The 15,616-nt window shown below is 46.3% G+C and overlaps 1 long non-coding RNA gene across 1 annotated transcript; it reads right to left on the bottom strand.

Moving 5' to 3' along the window:
- Positions 1-8,704: 8,704 nt before the first annotated feature.
- On the bottom strand, positions 8,705-12,967 carry LOC126517905 (uncharacterized). Its single transcript, XR_011891050.1, has 3 exons — positions 12,648-12,967; positions 9,729-9,955; positions 8,705-8,883 (listed from the first exon to the last, which is right to left on the bottom strand). It is a non-coding gene; the product is annotated as an uncharacterized lncRNA (long non-coding RNA).
- Between the last annotated feature and the right edge of the window lie 2,649 nt (positions 12,968-15,616).

Below are 15,616 nucleotides of genomic sequence, written 5' to 3'. Positions count from 1 at the left end.
CGTTCCAGGGGCAAGCCGGCTACAAAGCAAGATTCGCCGCTTTGCCCAACACAGAGGAATGAATGCAAACATGGTCGAACACAGCCATCGTAAAGCTGAATGGCAGCGTGGCTGCCTTTTTTTTTTTCAGCACACACTTCAGCGATATCCTTTGCAAGTTCGGCTCAACACGTCGCAATGATGAATGAAAATTCAAGTAGACAGCACGAATCCAGTACCACAGAAATGCACTCCAGACTTTGCAAACAATCAAACCCGTACCAGCTGTCTTAAATAAAGAGTACGAAACCACACCAGGCGTTGTGTAACTTGCAGCGTCCATAATGTTTTGCGAAATTATTTCTGAACTATTAAAGTGCCCGCAAAAGCATTTGAAGTTTATTGAGTACAGTACTTCAGATACGTGCAAGTCTGGCCCACTCATGTCTCTAGCGTGCTGCGATATTTGGAAAAATGGCTTCGTAGGTGCAACGTAGGTGGTAAAAGCAAGATGCCGACGCTTCACGAGTGTTCTTCACGTAGCAGCCTTGCTCTAGATGTACTGCTCTGTCGAGACAGTGCTTCAGACCCAATGACAACCAATTAACGACTGCCGGCGAATACCCTGTGTAAGAAGTCGTGTCTTCTTAACTTTAACTAGTCCTCGGCGTCCCATCTCTAATGGTGAGAAGCTATATGAAATTGGTCACAGTACGTGAGGACCACACAGCCCAGCTGCCAGATACTCGAACACGATAAAAAAAAGCACACGCAAATGGCAATCTCTTTCGGTAGTCATGAGCAGACGAAGCTAGAAAAAAAAATGTATATTTTTCCTGGCAGTGCGGGAATCGAACTTATTCGAAGAATTCTGCCTATCCGGCACTGTTCGGGGCTATCGGAAGGTGCGAGATGGTCCACCAACGCGACTGCGTATAAGCAAGCAGTTGTATTTGACCAGAACCGGTCTGTGACCACACAAGGAATGTGACGACGCCGTCACGCTTTTTTTTTTTTTCTGTTTCGCTGGTCTACTCTGGGAAGAAACGTTTCGAGCTGTTCGGTTACAATTCAGAACGCGCATGTGGTGCAGCCGAAGGGTCGCCCCCACAAGCGGCACTGACGGGCGTATACTGGCGTATTCGCTCGAACGGCGCCAGAGGGGGCCGTTCAGCCAAACAGAGAGCCCTCGTACCAAAGCCACGACACATCTTAGGAGCGGTTCTCTGCGGGGCGATTACAGCGGCCAGCGAAATCTGGGCGACATTTTGCGGCGGAATCTTGCTTCTAAGTATGCCTTTACTTAGTACTATGTAGTAATACTAAGTACTACTGTCCATCGGAGGCTATTCCCACGCAAAAAGCAGCGCGTCACCGCGTCAGAGCATTGCGCTCTCGAGTGGGATGTCTTCGGTTCGACTGATGATTGATGATTGATATGTATTACCGCATTATACCGTTTCCCTCCTTGACTTCTGCAGTAAATGTTCTTTCCCTATGTTTCCCGCCAAGCCATGACACAGAGGTATGGATGCAGCTCGAGCGGCTGAAGATCAATAAATAATGACACATTGTTACTCCGTAGTCTTTTATTTTTTTTTATTGTAAAATATTCATTTGCACGTTATACAGCAGTGCTCGTTCAAGGCTGCGCGTTGCGTAGGCATAGCGGGTCCAGGTGGAGCCTTGTTGGCGGCACAGCGCCGAAGACGCGCTGCGAAACGGCAAACCTGGTGTTACGTGCCTGCCACATACACGGGTCAACCGCTGACGACAAAAAAACTTCCGCTTCTCCATTACAGACCATGCATCGGCTAGTCTGTTGCCATGTGCACAGAAGTTTAAGCAGCAGCGCACATAGAAGGTAATACTGCCATATCAGATGTCGGTCGAAAGCTTTCTTTTTCGTTTTCAATCACTGTCAAAGCTGCAGTTCACATTAAATGATGCATACTTTCACCGATGTTCCCGAAGCATCCAGCGCTCGCACTTTCCTGGCCCTTATAAAATTTGTTAAAATCTTCGCTGCAGACGGCGTTTCAGGCCAGGTACAGGTTATACGAGGTTCGTTTTGTTCGCAAAGGCCTTTTTTTTTTTCATTATCTCGAGATAGGTGGGACGTAGTCCACCAGTGTCAAGTGGGGAGATGCTTCAAGAGATGAAGCTTTTTTTTTTTTTTTTTTTTGAGAGGAACTATGACGTTCGTGACACATGCGGCCTTTCTATCCGGTGCACTCGCCTCGGTGCAAGTTTAAACGGCCCAATTGATCGAATACGCGGCGGCATTCGGGGCAAATGTGCGAGCCGTCTCTCCTGCCCAGGGGGAGCCGAAGGTGATAGGTGTACTGGCAGACGAAAACTTTGTTGCAGACGGCGCAGGCGCATTGCTGGCTTGTCTCCTCGGTTTCATTCCTTGAAATAGACGAGGAAAAAAAAGTTCTTTTCGGTGACAGAAATGCAGCGGCAAGAATCAAAGTGAATCCCCTCACCCAGCACTACAGACTCGAAAGACGCACTTTTCCGCCACCGCACGATAACTTCAACAGGAACGAGGCCGTCACCTTACGCTTGCTCCAGACACACACCTACCCTAGTACCCCCCCCCCTCCCCCCCCCGTCTTACATCACTGCTACCCGGGTTTATATCCAACAGATGCGTGTAAAGCTTGCGCACAGAGAGCAACGCTCCGACACATGCTCTGGGAATGTGCCGACAAAAACGGTAATGGAACCACCTCCGTTCGTGATCCGTCCATAATCGCGGCCGTTGCCAGAGTACGGGAAGCCTCGAGCTCGCTTCTTCCTGACGCTGCCCCGGCTGCGGGAGCCGCCGCGGACATTGTCCGTTGGCGTCGCCGCCGCTGGGAGGCGACTCTCAAAAGTTTGGAGGGGGCAGACCAGCTCTGAGCCGTCCGACAAGCCGAAGATGCCGCCCGAGTCCAAGGACTTCGAGCCAGCACCTGAGGCCGCCACAGCAAAAACTGCCGGGCCATTCTTAAATAAAGTTTCTTCTTCAATGACATTCCGCCTACCAGTTTGCGCCAGAACAACTCGATACACTTATTGGCGAAATTACGCAGAGGAGTGCTTATTTCTTGCGCTGCTTACCAAAAGACGGATAAATAAGAACACTGATGGTGGGGCCAATGCAAGAACAGCCTACTAAGTAGACCCTTTCAAGTCCCACGTGATTACGTGTTCTCGCGCAGCAGCATTAATGCCCTCAAACATTCCGCGAAAGATCCATGGACGCTGCACGCATACCGACTGACAGAATCGGCAGCAAGCAAAAAATTACAGGGTCTCTTAAGATCTGTTTTAAGAGGCGAACGGCAAAAGCCTACTCTTCCTCCTCTTACCATTCGCCTCTTCCTCTTTGCCTTTTCTCTTTCTCTTCTTTCTTTTAGTCATTACTGCTGACTACTAAGCATCTTTAGTCATATGCAATCAATTCTGGTCATTACAAGCCGGCGTTAAACATGTTGATCATATCGTGGTCATTAGTAGTCATTACAAGTCATTTCTGTCATTATTAGTCATTACTAGCCATTACTAAGCATTTTTAGTCATTTCTAATGAATTGAAGTCGCTACAAGTTGTCGTTAGACGTACTAGTCATTTCGTAGTCATCAATACTCATTACAAGTGATTTCCGTCATTATTAGACATTACTACCCACTACTAAGCACTTTTAGTCTTTTGTAATCATTTGTAGTCATTACAAGCCATCGTGAGACATGCTGGTCATATGGTAGTCATCAGTAGTCATTACGAGTGATTTTAGTGATTATCAGTCATTACTGCTCACTACTAAGCATTTTTGGTCATTTGTAATCATTTGTGGTCATTACAAGCCGTCGTTAGACATGTTGGTCATATCACAGTCATCAGTAGTCATTACAAGTCATTTCAATCATTATTAGTCATTACTAGTCATTACTAAGCATTTTAGTCATTTCTAATCAATTGTAGTCGTTACAGCTCGTTGTTAGACATAGTAGTCATTTCGTAATCATCAGTAGTCATTACAAGTCATTTCAGCTATTATTAGTCATTACTGGTCATTACAAAGCATGTTTATTCATTTCTAAGGAATTGTGGTGGTTACAAGTCGTCGTTTGACGTATTGGTCAATTCGTAGTCATTACAAGTCATTTCAGTCATTATTGGTCATTACTGCTCACTTGTAAGCAGTCTGTCAGCCGTCGTTAGACATATTGGTCTTTCGTAGTCATTGGTAGTAATTACATGTCATTAGCAGTCATTTTAATCATTACTACTGATTACTAGATAGTTCTAATTATTTCTAATCAATTGTGGTCATTACAAGCCGTCGTTAGACATATTGATCACTTCGGAGTCATTAGAAGTCATTATTAACTTATACTAATCTCTATTGTAACGTTATCGTTCACTAACCGTTCCTATCAATCATTTCTCATTCTTTAATCTGTGTTTAATATGTCTTGTATGGCGTGATGACGCTTCGGCGGAATATCCGGCAGTCAGGTCTGTTGACACAAGCCCCCCCCCCCCCCCCCTCCACCATGAGCCTAGAAAGATTTTCAACTTTAAAAAAAATACGCTAACTGAGCTCCGAGAAAAGTCATCTCTCTCTCGGCCTAAGTCATGACGATCCGGTCACGTGATCTTTCGATACACGCGGAAGCATCTGGGGGGCAGAAAACACGCCGCGCGCGTTTCGGCATACGCTAACAGCTTCGGTTATGAAGGCGTAGCTTTGGTTATGACACACGAAGTTATGAAAGAGTTCGCCCTATGAGATTGGCACGCCAATATACATACCTATTTTCAGTTTTCCGAATGAGAATGTAAGAAGCAAAATTCGACTTGACTGAGTTCTCGCCATGCGCGGTTGATCTATCGGACGCAAGGGCCAACTTGACGCGAACGAGCTGCTTTTGCGACGTCAAGGATCACAGGTTACGTAGCAGTACCACAGCGGCCTACGCTGGCCCGCAACACGATTGCTTGGCAACTTAAAGCGTCAGCCATGTTGTATTCGTAAGTACACATGCGTGCCTGCACCAGGCAGTTGCTCCTATATAAATTCCATCGACTGATTGAGTGATTGATTGCTTTGACGCTAGTCTCAATGCAACGCGCAGGGCGCCACAGAGAAATCAGTGTCCTTTGTAAACAGCTCTTTAATACGGGATACACAACAGTGGAGGACTGTGCATTCATTTCGAAATTTCTTAAGGTGCCATTATTCTTCATAAACTAAGATTTCTGCATTTCGACCCCTAAGTTAGTTCCCAGCTGCTAGCCTTCTCGAAGTACCCTAGCGGAACCAACATTAGTTGTGGGTTCACCTTGAAGCCATCCCGAGAACTGTTCACGCTGAAAAGGCAATGAAGCATCACTCACAACTTCCTCGGAGGCTTTACGTTCCTTGGTGAGACCAGAAACCGCCATATTGACGTTCTTTCTTCCTTGGCACCCCTGAAGTAAGTCGGACCAACTCAGGCATCGGCTTCTTCCGTGTGCTTGCAAAGCACCACTGCGTCACACGACTATCGCTGACCTTTTACCGGCGCCGATACTCTCGTTCCCAGCTTAGATGTTCGCGTAGATAAGGAAGTGACGCGGAAACCAGCCGCCTTGTTCGGCGTGACACAGCATCCCGACAGCGTTACTTTATTTCCCCCTTTTTGATGCACCGTGTCTAGCGCTAAGCTTTGAAGGTTCTGGTCGGGAAGTCAGGGATGTTGCTTTTACTCTAAGCTGCCAGTCGCTTGGCGCGACTGGACACACGCGAGCACAAAATAAAACCGGCGCTGGACGAGGTTGGCTCAGCCGCCGAGTGATGCCATTTACCGCGAGGTGGTTCCCCTCAAGAAAGTGGCGAACGGCTCTACTGTTGTTGGTACCAAACATAATCCAACCGCGTCCTCGCAAATAATATACCTAAAGTACGCGGTGGTGTAGAGGATATCATTTGGTACGCGCAGTGTGCCAATGGAGGACCATCTTACGAAACCTGCGTAACTTGTGGACACTTGCGCGTGGTGTGAACGTCCCGCTGCTCTGAGCCGGATGACATAGCCTGCCCACATTCCACTGGTCCCTGCCGTGCGCCAACTCGGTTGGCAGCGATGCAGAGACCTGTGGAGGTTGCCGAGCTCTCTAGTCTGCTCCAGCCAAACGTTCCGCTGCTCGCAGAGGAATCGGAAGAGACACGTGATCAGAACTCTGTCGTATCTCGGCCACACTCCGAGGTTGAAGGTGCGAGCGCCTCCGAGCACTCGGGGCTGGAGCGCGGCGCTCTGAGTAAACTCGGCGATTATCTTCTAAGCGAATGATATCAGCCAGCCTAATGTGAACCCCACGGCGAGAAACCAGTGACCAGTTCAATGTGTGACAAGTATATCAACGTGTTTTTTACGAATCATTGAAAAGTCGCTTCGTGTGAATATAATGTTGCGGGGTGTGAGCCACAAATGGCGCCGAGGCGGATAACTATTCCGGCTGTTGTTTTGCTGTCTTTATCAAGGCGGTCATAAAAATAATCAATTTTAAATTTTGTCGACGTCGAAGAGATCTAGTCGTCTCATTTCTGATTGTATTAAATGTTAGAGAACACAAGGCGCGCAACTCTTCTATCATCCTTGTCAGTTTTAGTAGACAGAACAGTAAACGTTCTTTAACTAGGTCAGCCGACTGCGCAATGACGATGCATTCATATCTGCATGAACTTGTTTCTTCAGGTGTGTGACAGCGCAGGATGGAATTCTTATCTTGCGTTCACGACTGCGACTTCTCATTCAGTAAAACAAGACGCGGCGTTAAGTAAAATTAAATCATATCTGTGGGTTCACGTGCTGAAATCAGGACATCATGATGAGGCACGTTATAGTGAGAATCTGGATAAGTTTTAAACCAGCTGACGCTCCAAATATAAATGCACGAACTATTTTTTTTTTTTTTTTTTGCATTTTGCCCCCTTCGAAATGCGGCCGCCAAGGCAGGGATCGAGCTCTGGAGCTCGCCTGCTCATGGCCGCAGCCACTAAGCTACCGCAGCAAGAATAGCATGGCAGTACAAAACAGCGCGCTGACTTTCTCACACATTTGCTCGCATAAGTCCTCATTTGCAGCTCAGTCTGCAGAGCATAGCTTTAATTTAATTTAAAACTTTGTCAGTCCGATCACCTTTCGTCAGAATCATCAGATGTAATATCGTTTGCGACTTTGCCGCCTCCCCAGATTAACATTAAATTCACATGTCTACCTGTACCACATGGCATCGTTTCAGACAAGACCAGCCTTCGAAACTGTTTGGTGACGTTCTATCACAAAGTGTCCTACTAAGACTGTAGCTGCAAGCACATGTGTCCTCTCGTATACATGATCATTTTTGTATATACACATCTCGTGCACATCACTTCAAAATTGTGTAAAGTGTTCTATCACATCATCACTGTACATAACCATTGTGTAGACTGTATATATTGAAAATCATTTTGTACATGTGGCATTTAGTTTATGTGTAACTGTTCCTTTCCGTGGGTATGTGTGTTTATATGTTAGTGCGTGAGGACTCGGACATTACTTACGTTGAATACGTGCTGTGTTTCGTTTCTTACATGTTATCGTTCCGGTGGAATTGTGTCGTGATTATGACTCAGTGTTCGTATCGTCTCTTGTCGAAATAAACTTTTTCTAAACACACGGGGCACTGCTGCCCAAGTTGTATATACGAGCCAACCAATTATTTTCGCTCATTTAGGTGACGTCTATGGCGGAGGCAACATTTCGTTGTCTGTCACCCAACAATGGAAATGCTGTGGAACATTCGGCATGCGCATGACATCCTGAGTGTCAGGGCACACGCATAAAATGTCATGAATGTTTCCAGTATAAAGACGTCGTCGTTTTTTCTTTTTTTTTTTCTGACATTTTTCCATCGTTCGGCAGTTTCTGTAAGATCATGGAGGCTCGTCTAATTTGTCTTTCCGTTCTACGGAGGTTGCTGTCTGCGTCGGGCTTGCTCGGGTATCCGCCGCTACTTCTGGGTGATGTTGAACTTACCTTGTTTTTAGTATTACTACCTAAGTTACCGCAGTTACTACCTCAAGATAGTAACTGCAGACGCTGGCGGCCACTCTATACAAGTGCGTTTCAGACTGTAGAGCTATAGTGACTAGCTTTCTTCTTCTTCCTATTTCCCCTTCTAGAACTCTTGTAATTATGTGCGAGTGCTGGCAAGTGGCAAAGGGAGAATTGCCTCACTTTTGTTATTGTTTGGAATAGCCTAATGTTTAGTTTTAAAGTGAGCGGAGGATCCTAAGCAAGGAGTGATTCAAGAGTGGGTACTGGCGGGAATGCATCCTTGGCGATACCGTAGTAGCTCGAGGTTGCTTCATGCGTTTGGGAGTGTCTGCTCGGAGATAGTTGTTTATCGATAAGCAACTGGATTACAGTTCTTCCTAACGCAGCCAGCGCCTTCTACTGATGCGCAAGAAAACAAGAACACATAAACTGCCCAAAGACAGCAAAATTTCCCAGACCAGCGTAAAAAGGATGAAGCTGGGCCTTCGGTTACTCCGCTGTATTAATTATCCTTCATCCCCTAATAATTTAAATCAGCGGGCAGAAAGAACACGCTGAACACTCTACCAGTACAATTTGGCTCCGTGTTTTTCTTTATTGGTCCTTTTAAATGAAATCGCAGGGCTTGAAGAACACTTCTACGAGTGCAATTTCAGTCAGAGTTCTCTCTTTATTCGTTTCCTTAAAATCATGTTTCTGTAACTACGTGTCAATGGGCGACTGGTGCCTTGTACGCCGTCTGCCTTCCGTCTCTTCCCCGGGAGCTGTCCGCAGGTTTCCCGACGTTCCTCGGCTTCGTCAAGTCGTCGCCGACCAGCGTCTAGATCAGCTGCAAGAATACGTATGGTAAGTAACGAATTCCAGCAAGTCTCTAGAGAGTCTCTATAATAAACTGAAGTATTTGGTTTACAACCGTTGTGACAAAGATTATAAAACGATGTTCACACTCGTAGTCTTAAAATTATCAAGTTACTGTCATCACACAGTATGCATGAATTAAGCGTTGTATAATAAAAGCACAAATGGAGCATTAAGTGCAAACAAGTTGTTTCTTCGCATCCACAGGACTGTTCAGAGAATGCGAATGATCACGTGATAGCTTGTAAAGTATGGTTATTTAGGCGACCTAACCCGCTCCACTACGCAAGTTCTCGTTTTTAATTGCATACTATGCCCGGGGGGATGAAATCTTACCGTACATTTGCTTCAAATTTATGTTTCATTGGCCGCAGTGGACGCTTGCACATACTCGATAAGTATTCGATCAATTGTTGGCATTTACAAATAGTGGCTATGGGATTCGGTATCGGAAAGTTCCCCAATATTCGCGCGACTCTAATTTCGACAGTAGAACCAGCCGCCCACCGCAACCGACGTCTTTCTCACACTTACTAGAACTAAAGCACCATCTATAGTGAAGCAGGTTATACACCAAAACTTCAAACACTTCCTGTCTTCGTTCATATGAAGCGGTCGTGCCACACGGCATTACATTACATCGCCTGTACGTAAGCGAGTGACAACCATGTTTTATATACATATATATATATATATAAATTTTTTTTTGACAACGCAGGGGGAAACTACGGCGACCCCATTACAAAGCGGCAAAGTCACCAGCCATCGCATCTCCGGCCATTGTCAGGAGGTTCGAAATACATATATTTTTTTTACCTTTGTCGTGGAGTTGCTGGTGGTCCAGTGGTTCCGCATTCTCCTCGACTTTTGCACCGCGTTCCTCGTCGATTGCTTCCCGGTACAGGTGCATGGCCAGGTGCCTGCGGAAGTGATTCGGGCGGCTGAAGGTCGTCCCGCATTGACCGCAAACGTGAGGGCCGTTGAGAGTGGAATTGTAAACCGCGTTGCTTTGGACTTCGGCCATGGAGGCGCCGTCAGGTTCACTACAAGTAGACACATATCTGGGTTTCAGACGCTAGAATGGGCAAGTGTGCCAGGAAATTTCAGAAACTTTTTCCCCTAAACGAAACTGTGAACACGCAGCATTGTATGATGAATAGAGTAGAACAACTAAATGAAAACATGGATGAGCAGGACAGACACCGGCAAGCACTAACGAGCAACAAAATTGATTGCGAGAACCATCTAGATAACATAAGAGGGAATTGCAATAATAATAGTAATAATAATAATAATAATAATAAACATGCAAACAGCACACCACCGAAGCGTGCACAACTCCGTCTGTCTGTGGAGCATATGAATACACAGAATGGAAAGATATTTCCTTACAAGGTAGGTGGACTGACGGTACACTCACACTGAGATCATGAGTTCCATTAATTCATGCTACCATTAGGATATCACTCGCGCACTTGCGTTGTGGTCCGCACAGTGACGTGCATTTGCCTAGTTCTGGTTTACACGGACACAGGTCCAGGGACATTATTTGCACGTACACGTTAGCGGTCGCACTGACGCCGACTTGTCTAATCATACTTAATGACAATAAAATAGAAATCGTACTTATAAAACCTAAGATCCTCGGCACTATATTTTAGAAATCACTTCTGTGGAATCCCGCAAGGTGGAGAAAGGTTCGTGAAAGCGAGCATTGTGATGCACTCGAATGCAGCAGAAAGCTACAGAGGGAACCCATACGGGTTTTTTAGAAATAAAGCTTTGCAGTTGAGCAAAAGTTTCTCAAAAATTCAAACCTGGGGCCAAGGTCTTTGCGGGGCGGTCTCTCTACCATCCGACATAACCAGCTAACTACTATGTGCGCACTGCGAAGACAGTAGCGGGGACGTGCCACTCCCAATATCGCACTTTTACGAGGGGCATGCTATGCTGATCAGTCAGGTGTAACCAAGAAATGTTTAATGAATTAAAGGCATAGATGTGTATTCGTACTTATTGTATTCGTTTCAGGTTCGCACTACTTTGTATTCTGAGTAAATTAGGCCTCGAGCACAGACCTGTCCCAGCGCCCGTAACACAAGCCGACACCGGCACACGCTGTTGATTTGTTTGGCAAAACACAGCCCACGCCGACTCTATTCGGGTGTTGCTTAGGGCGGGTGTGCGCCACATGGAGTGCGCCACAATTGAGTTTTAGTTAAGGGGCAGTTATAAAACATCCCTCCCTCATGAACTCGGTACACAAGTTTTTTTAAGCCGTGGGAAAGTCGAAAAAAAGGGGTCAAGGAAGCTTCGCTTTTAAAGACAGCTGTAAGCTATATTGTGCGACAACTGATACAATTTTATCGCTCTGCTATATGAAGTGTCTTCTTAAGCATGAAGCTGTCTTTCAAATACTCAAATATGTTAGGCTCGCCTTCCCGAACATTACGTAGACTAGGAAAATCATTCACCGCTCTTCGTAGCAATCCCCATTACCTGAACGATCAATATTTCACATAATACATTTTTTGCTTACACCGGGTCAAGTTTATTGCTATGCACGCTCGATGTGACTAATCTTAGCAAAGAAACAAACAAACTACAGTGCATTTCTTTTCATGTGGCACATAAAACGCGTCGAGCGTATATTATGATTCAGAAGCCTAATAGTTACGCTACAACAACTTAATGTGACTGCCGAAAATCCAACAGCCAGTGCGCCAACAAAAAGAAAACAAAAAAGAGCAATAGAAGCGTAGACAGAGCGTGTGGGAACGCGTATGTCTGTTTATGTTCTCTGTATATTTCGAGATTTTTACCCTGCTTACTGAGGCACTGCCATGATATTTTCGGCTCATGATGTCTCCCATTAAACGAAAACCCTGGAGTTCTAAAAAACTAGAAATGACGTGACAAGGCTCAGAGCACCGTTATTAATTTCTGCGGTAAGTCTTCTGCAGTAAAACGGGCGCTTTCGAAGAGTGGGATAATTTTTGTGGCTGTTTGACCTGCGCACTTGGCAACGCACTCCGTTTCGAGTATTTTTTCGAGTGGCCGTGGCGGTTCTTCTGCTTCTTGTATGAGGTTGTCGTACGTACCATTGTCAATCTGAATTCTTTTATAGTTTCTGAATGTATAAATTATCCGCGAGCGTATGTGTAAGTTTAAACATTAATAATTGCCAAGAATGAGCCCGATATACGCGGTTCTTGCTAATTGGGTCTCGCTGGTGACCATATTTTGGCAAAAAACCTACCGTGGTTACAGCATTGAGAGCCTTGCTGCAGCTCTAGGACGTGTTTGTAGACTTAGTTCAAAAACGTTGGATTTTTACTTTGATGGCAATTTCGCATTTCAATATGGCTGAATGTAGCAACTGGCGTTGTTAACAGACCGGTGACTACTTGCTGAAGAACGCTGAATTTCAAAGAGCAGAACTACAAAACAAATCCACTTAGAAAGCAAATTTTCATTCGTCCGTATTTAATAGTTTTTCTTATCATTAATAATATCACCACTATAAGGCAATATTCAGAACACTGGCTTTTACTTGCGCCCATTTCTGTGGGAAGAATCTAAAGCTATGCAACTGAGTTCCCAGCTTAATAAACTATAGGAGCATAAACTTATAAGCTCAACTTATATACTATCCGATAAAGCAAGTGGTAGCGTTGCCTGCTTCTTCGTACGATTGCGACAGCGAACGAAAAGTTTGCCGGAAGCATAACTCACCGGGTGTTGTCGCCTACCGTTGACGAGGTGTAGTCAGTTCTTGCACGGGCCGTGGTCGGCGCAGAGTCGCTGTCGATGCGAAGCCCAGGACGTCCGTGTGGGTTGGTATGCTTCCGTATGCTCGGACGATGTCTGACTCCTGCAACTCAAGAGCGCAGATATACGCACCACGGCGTATGCACATCCACTGTGAACGAACCGAAGGAATAAAAAACTCGGGGAACCGAATAGATCAGTAGCACAAACGAGTGTGGAAGCGTAGTGGACGGCAAAAGGAATGTTGGATTTCCCTTTTCTTTCTTGGAAGAAAGCAGCTCTCGGGGTCCGTCGCATTCGTCCCAGCGAGTCTTTGCTTCTATTGTCTGTCCGACCTTGCTTCGGAGAAGATACGCCGGTCGCTGGACTATTGTAAGCATACCTGCAGAACTAATATACAGCAGGACTACTTGTGGGTGAACAAATGCGAAAGGGCAGCTTCTCCAGTCGAAACTAATTTTTCTCTGCAGTATATGCGTGTGATAGTAAACTGAAGGATGGTGGCACAAGGCAAGTAGTTATTTTTCTTCATATTTAATATTATTTTGAGGGAGCGGCACTAAATATATGTATGTATTATGTATGTATGTATTATGGGGATTTACGTGCCAAAACCACTTCCTGTTTAGGAGGCACGCCGTAGTGGGGGACTCCGGAAATTTCGACCACCCGGGGTTCTTTAAGGTGCACCTAAATCTAAGTACACGGGTGTTTTCGCATTTCGCCCCCATCGAAATGCGGCCGCCATGGCCGGGATACGATCCCGCGACCTTATGCTTAGCAGCCAAACAGGCAGTAAATATAATCGCCCTCTCAAGTGTCGTAGACACACCGTTGCGGAATTTACCGGAACGGACGCCCGGAATTTCGGGGCGGCCATTTCCTGGCGCGTTTTAGGAGGCCGCACCTTTACGACGGATTAGGTTGCGGCATTGTTAACCGTAATCGTTACCGCGCGCCCTTGATCAGGCTTTTCCCGGCAGTTTTTATTGATGGCTGCAATCTGGGCAGTGTGGAAACAACGCCGGAGAAGTTGGCCTGCATGTCAGATTTACTTGTTGCCCCCCCCCCTCCCCTCCCACTCGCCATTTCGTGCATGATCGCAAAGTCATGCTACAGTGAGCTATTTACAGGAACTACCTGCTACCACTTCTTAGAATGGCAGCAGGAAGTTAGCCATTCTTCCACGACGGGAACAGAAAAGCGCGCCCATTCCCTCTCCCGTTACAACACAGGTGCTTCGGTGCTTGAGAAAAGCGCCGTACGGATTTCACGGCTAATAGAGAGTATCAGAAGGAACACTCGAGAGACACCCGAGGGTTGAGGGGTCTGGAATTCCTTTGTCCTCGCTCTGCATTCTTTCGCACACCCGGTGGCTTGCGTTCCCCGCCCTCTATCATAAAACTCTTGTCGCATTTTACACCCCACTGCTGTACTCGTTCCAGGGGCAAGCCGGCTACAAAGCAAGATTCGCCGCTTTGCCCAACACAGAGGAATGAATGCAAACATGGTCGAACACAGCCATCGTAAAGCTGAATGGCAGCGTGGCTGCCTTTTTTTTTTTCAGCACACACTTCAGCGATATCCTTTGCAAGTTCGGCTCAACACGTCGCAATGATGAATGAAAATTCAAGTAGACAGCACGAATCCAGTACCACAGAAATGCACTCCAGACTTTGCAAACAATCAAACCCGTACCAGCTGTCTTAAATAAAGAGTACGAAACCACACCAGGCGTTGTGTAACTTCCAGCGTCCATAATGTTTTGCGAAATTATTTCTGAACTATTAAAGTGCCCGCAAAAGCATTTGAAGTTTATTGAGTACAGTACTTCAGATACGTGCAAGTCTGGCCCACTCATGTCTCTAGCGTGCTGCGATATTTGGCAGAATGGCTTCGTAGGTGCAACGTAGGTGATAAAAGCAAGATGCCGACGCTTCACGAGTGTTCTTCACGTAGCAGCCTTGCTCTAGACGTACTGCTCTGTCGAGACAGTGCTTCAGACCCAATGACAACCAATTAACGACTGCCGGCGAATACCCTGTGTAAGAAGTCGTGTCTTCTTAACTTTAACTAGTCCTCGGCGTCCCATCTCTAATGGTGAGAAGCTATATGAAATTGGTCACAGTACGTGAGGACCACACAGCCCAGCTGCCAGATACTCGAACACGATAAAAAAAAGCACACGCAAATGGCAATCTCTTTCGGTAGTCATGAGCAGACGAAGCTAGAAAAAAAAATGTATATTTTTCCTGGCAGTGCGGGAATCGAACTTATTCGAAGAATTCTGCCTATCCGGCACTGTTCGGGGCTATCGGAAGGTGCGAGATGGTCCACCAACGCGACTGCGTAAAAGCAAGCAGTTGTATTTGACCAGAACCGGTCTGTGACCACACAAGGAATGTGACGACGCCGTCACGCTTTTTTTTTTCTGTTTCGCTGTTCTACTCTGGGAAGAAACGTTTCGAGCTGTTCGGTTACAATTCGGAACGCGCATGTGGTGCAGCCGAAGGGTCGCCCCCACAAGCGGCACTGACGGGCGTATACTGGCGTATTCGCTCGAAAGGCGCCAGAGAGGGCCGTCCAGCCAAACAGGGAGCCCTCGTACCAAAGCCACGACACATCTTAGGAGCGGTTCTCTGCGGGGTGATTACAGCGGCCAGCGAAATCTGGGCGACATTTTGCGGCGCAATCTTGCTTCTAAGTATGCCTTTACTTAGTACTATGTAGTAGTACTAAGTACTACTGTTCATCGGACGCAATTTCCACGCAATAAAGCAGCGCGTCACCGCGTCAGAGCATTGCGCTCTCGAGTGGGATGTCTTCGGTTCGACTGGTGATTGATATGTATTACCGCATTATACCGTTTCCCTCCTTGACTTCTGCAGTAAATGTTCTTTCCCTATGCTTCCCCTCCAAGCCATGACACAGAG

The sequence above is a fragment of the Dermacentor andersoni genome, chromosome 11 (genome assembly GCF_023375885.2).
Source record: "Dermacentor andersoni chromosome 11, qqDerAnde1_hic_scaffold, whole genome shotgun sequence".
Taxonomy (NCBI): domain Eukaryota; kingdom Metazoa; phylum Arthropoda; class Arachnida; order Ixodida; family Ixodidae; genus Dermacentor; species Dermacentor andersoni.
Note: the sequence above shows the minus strand (reverse complement) of the source record. Positions and strands in the feature narration are given on the sequence as shown.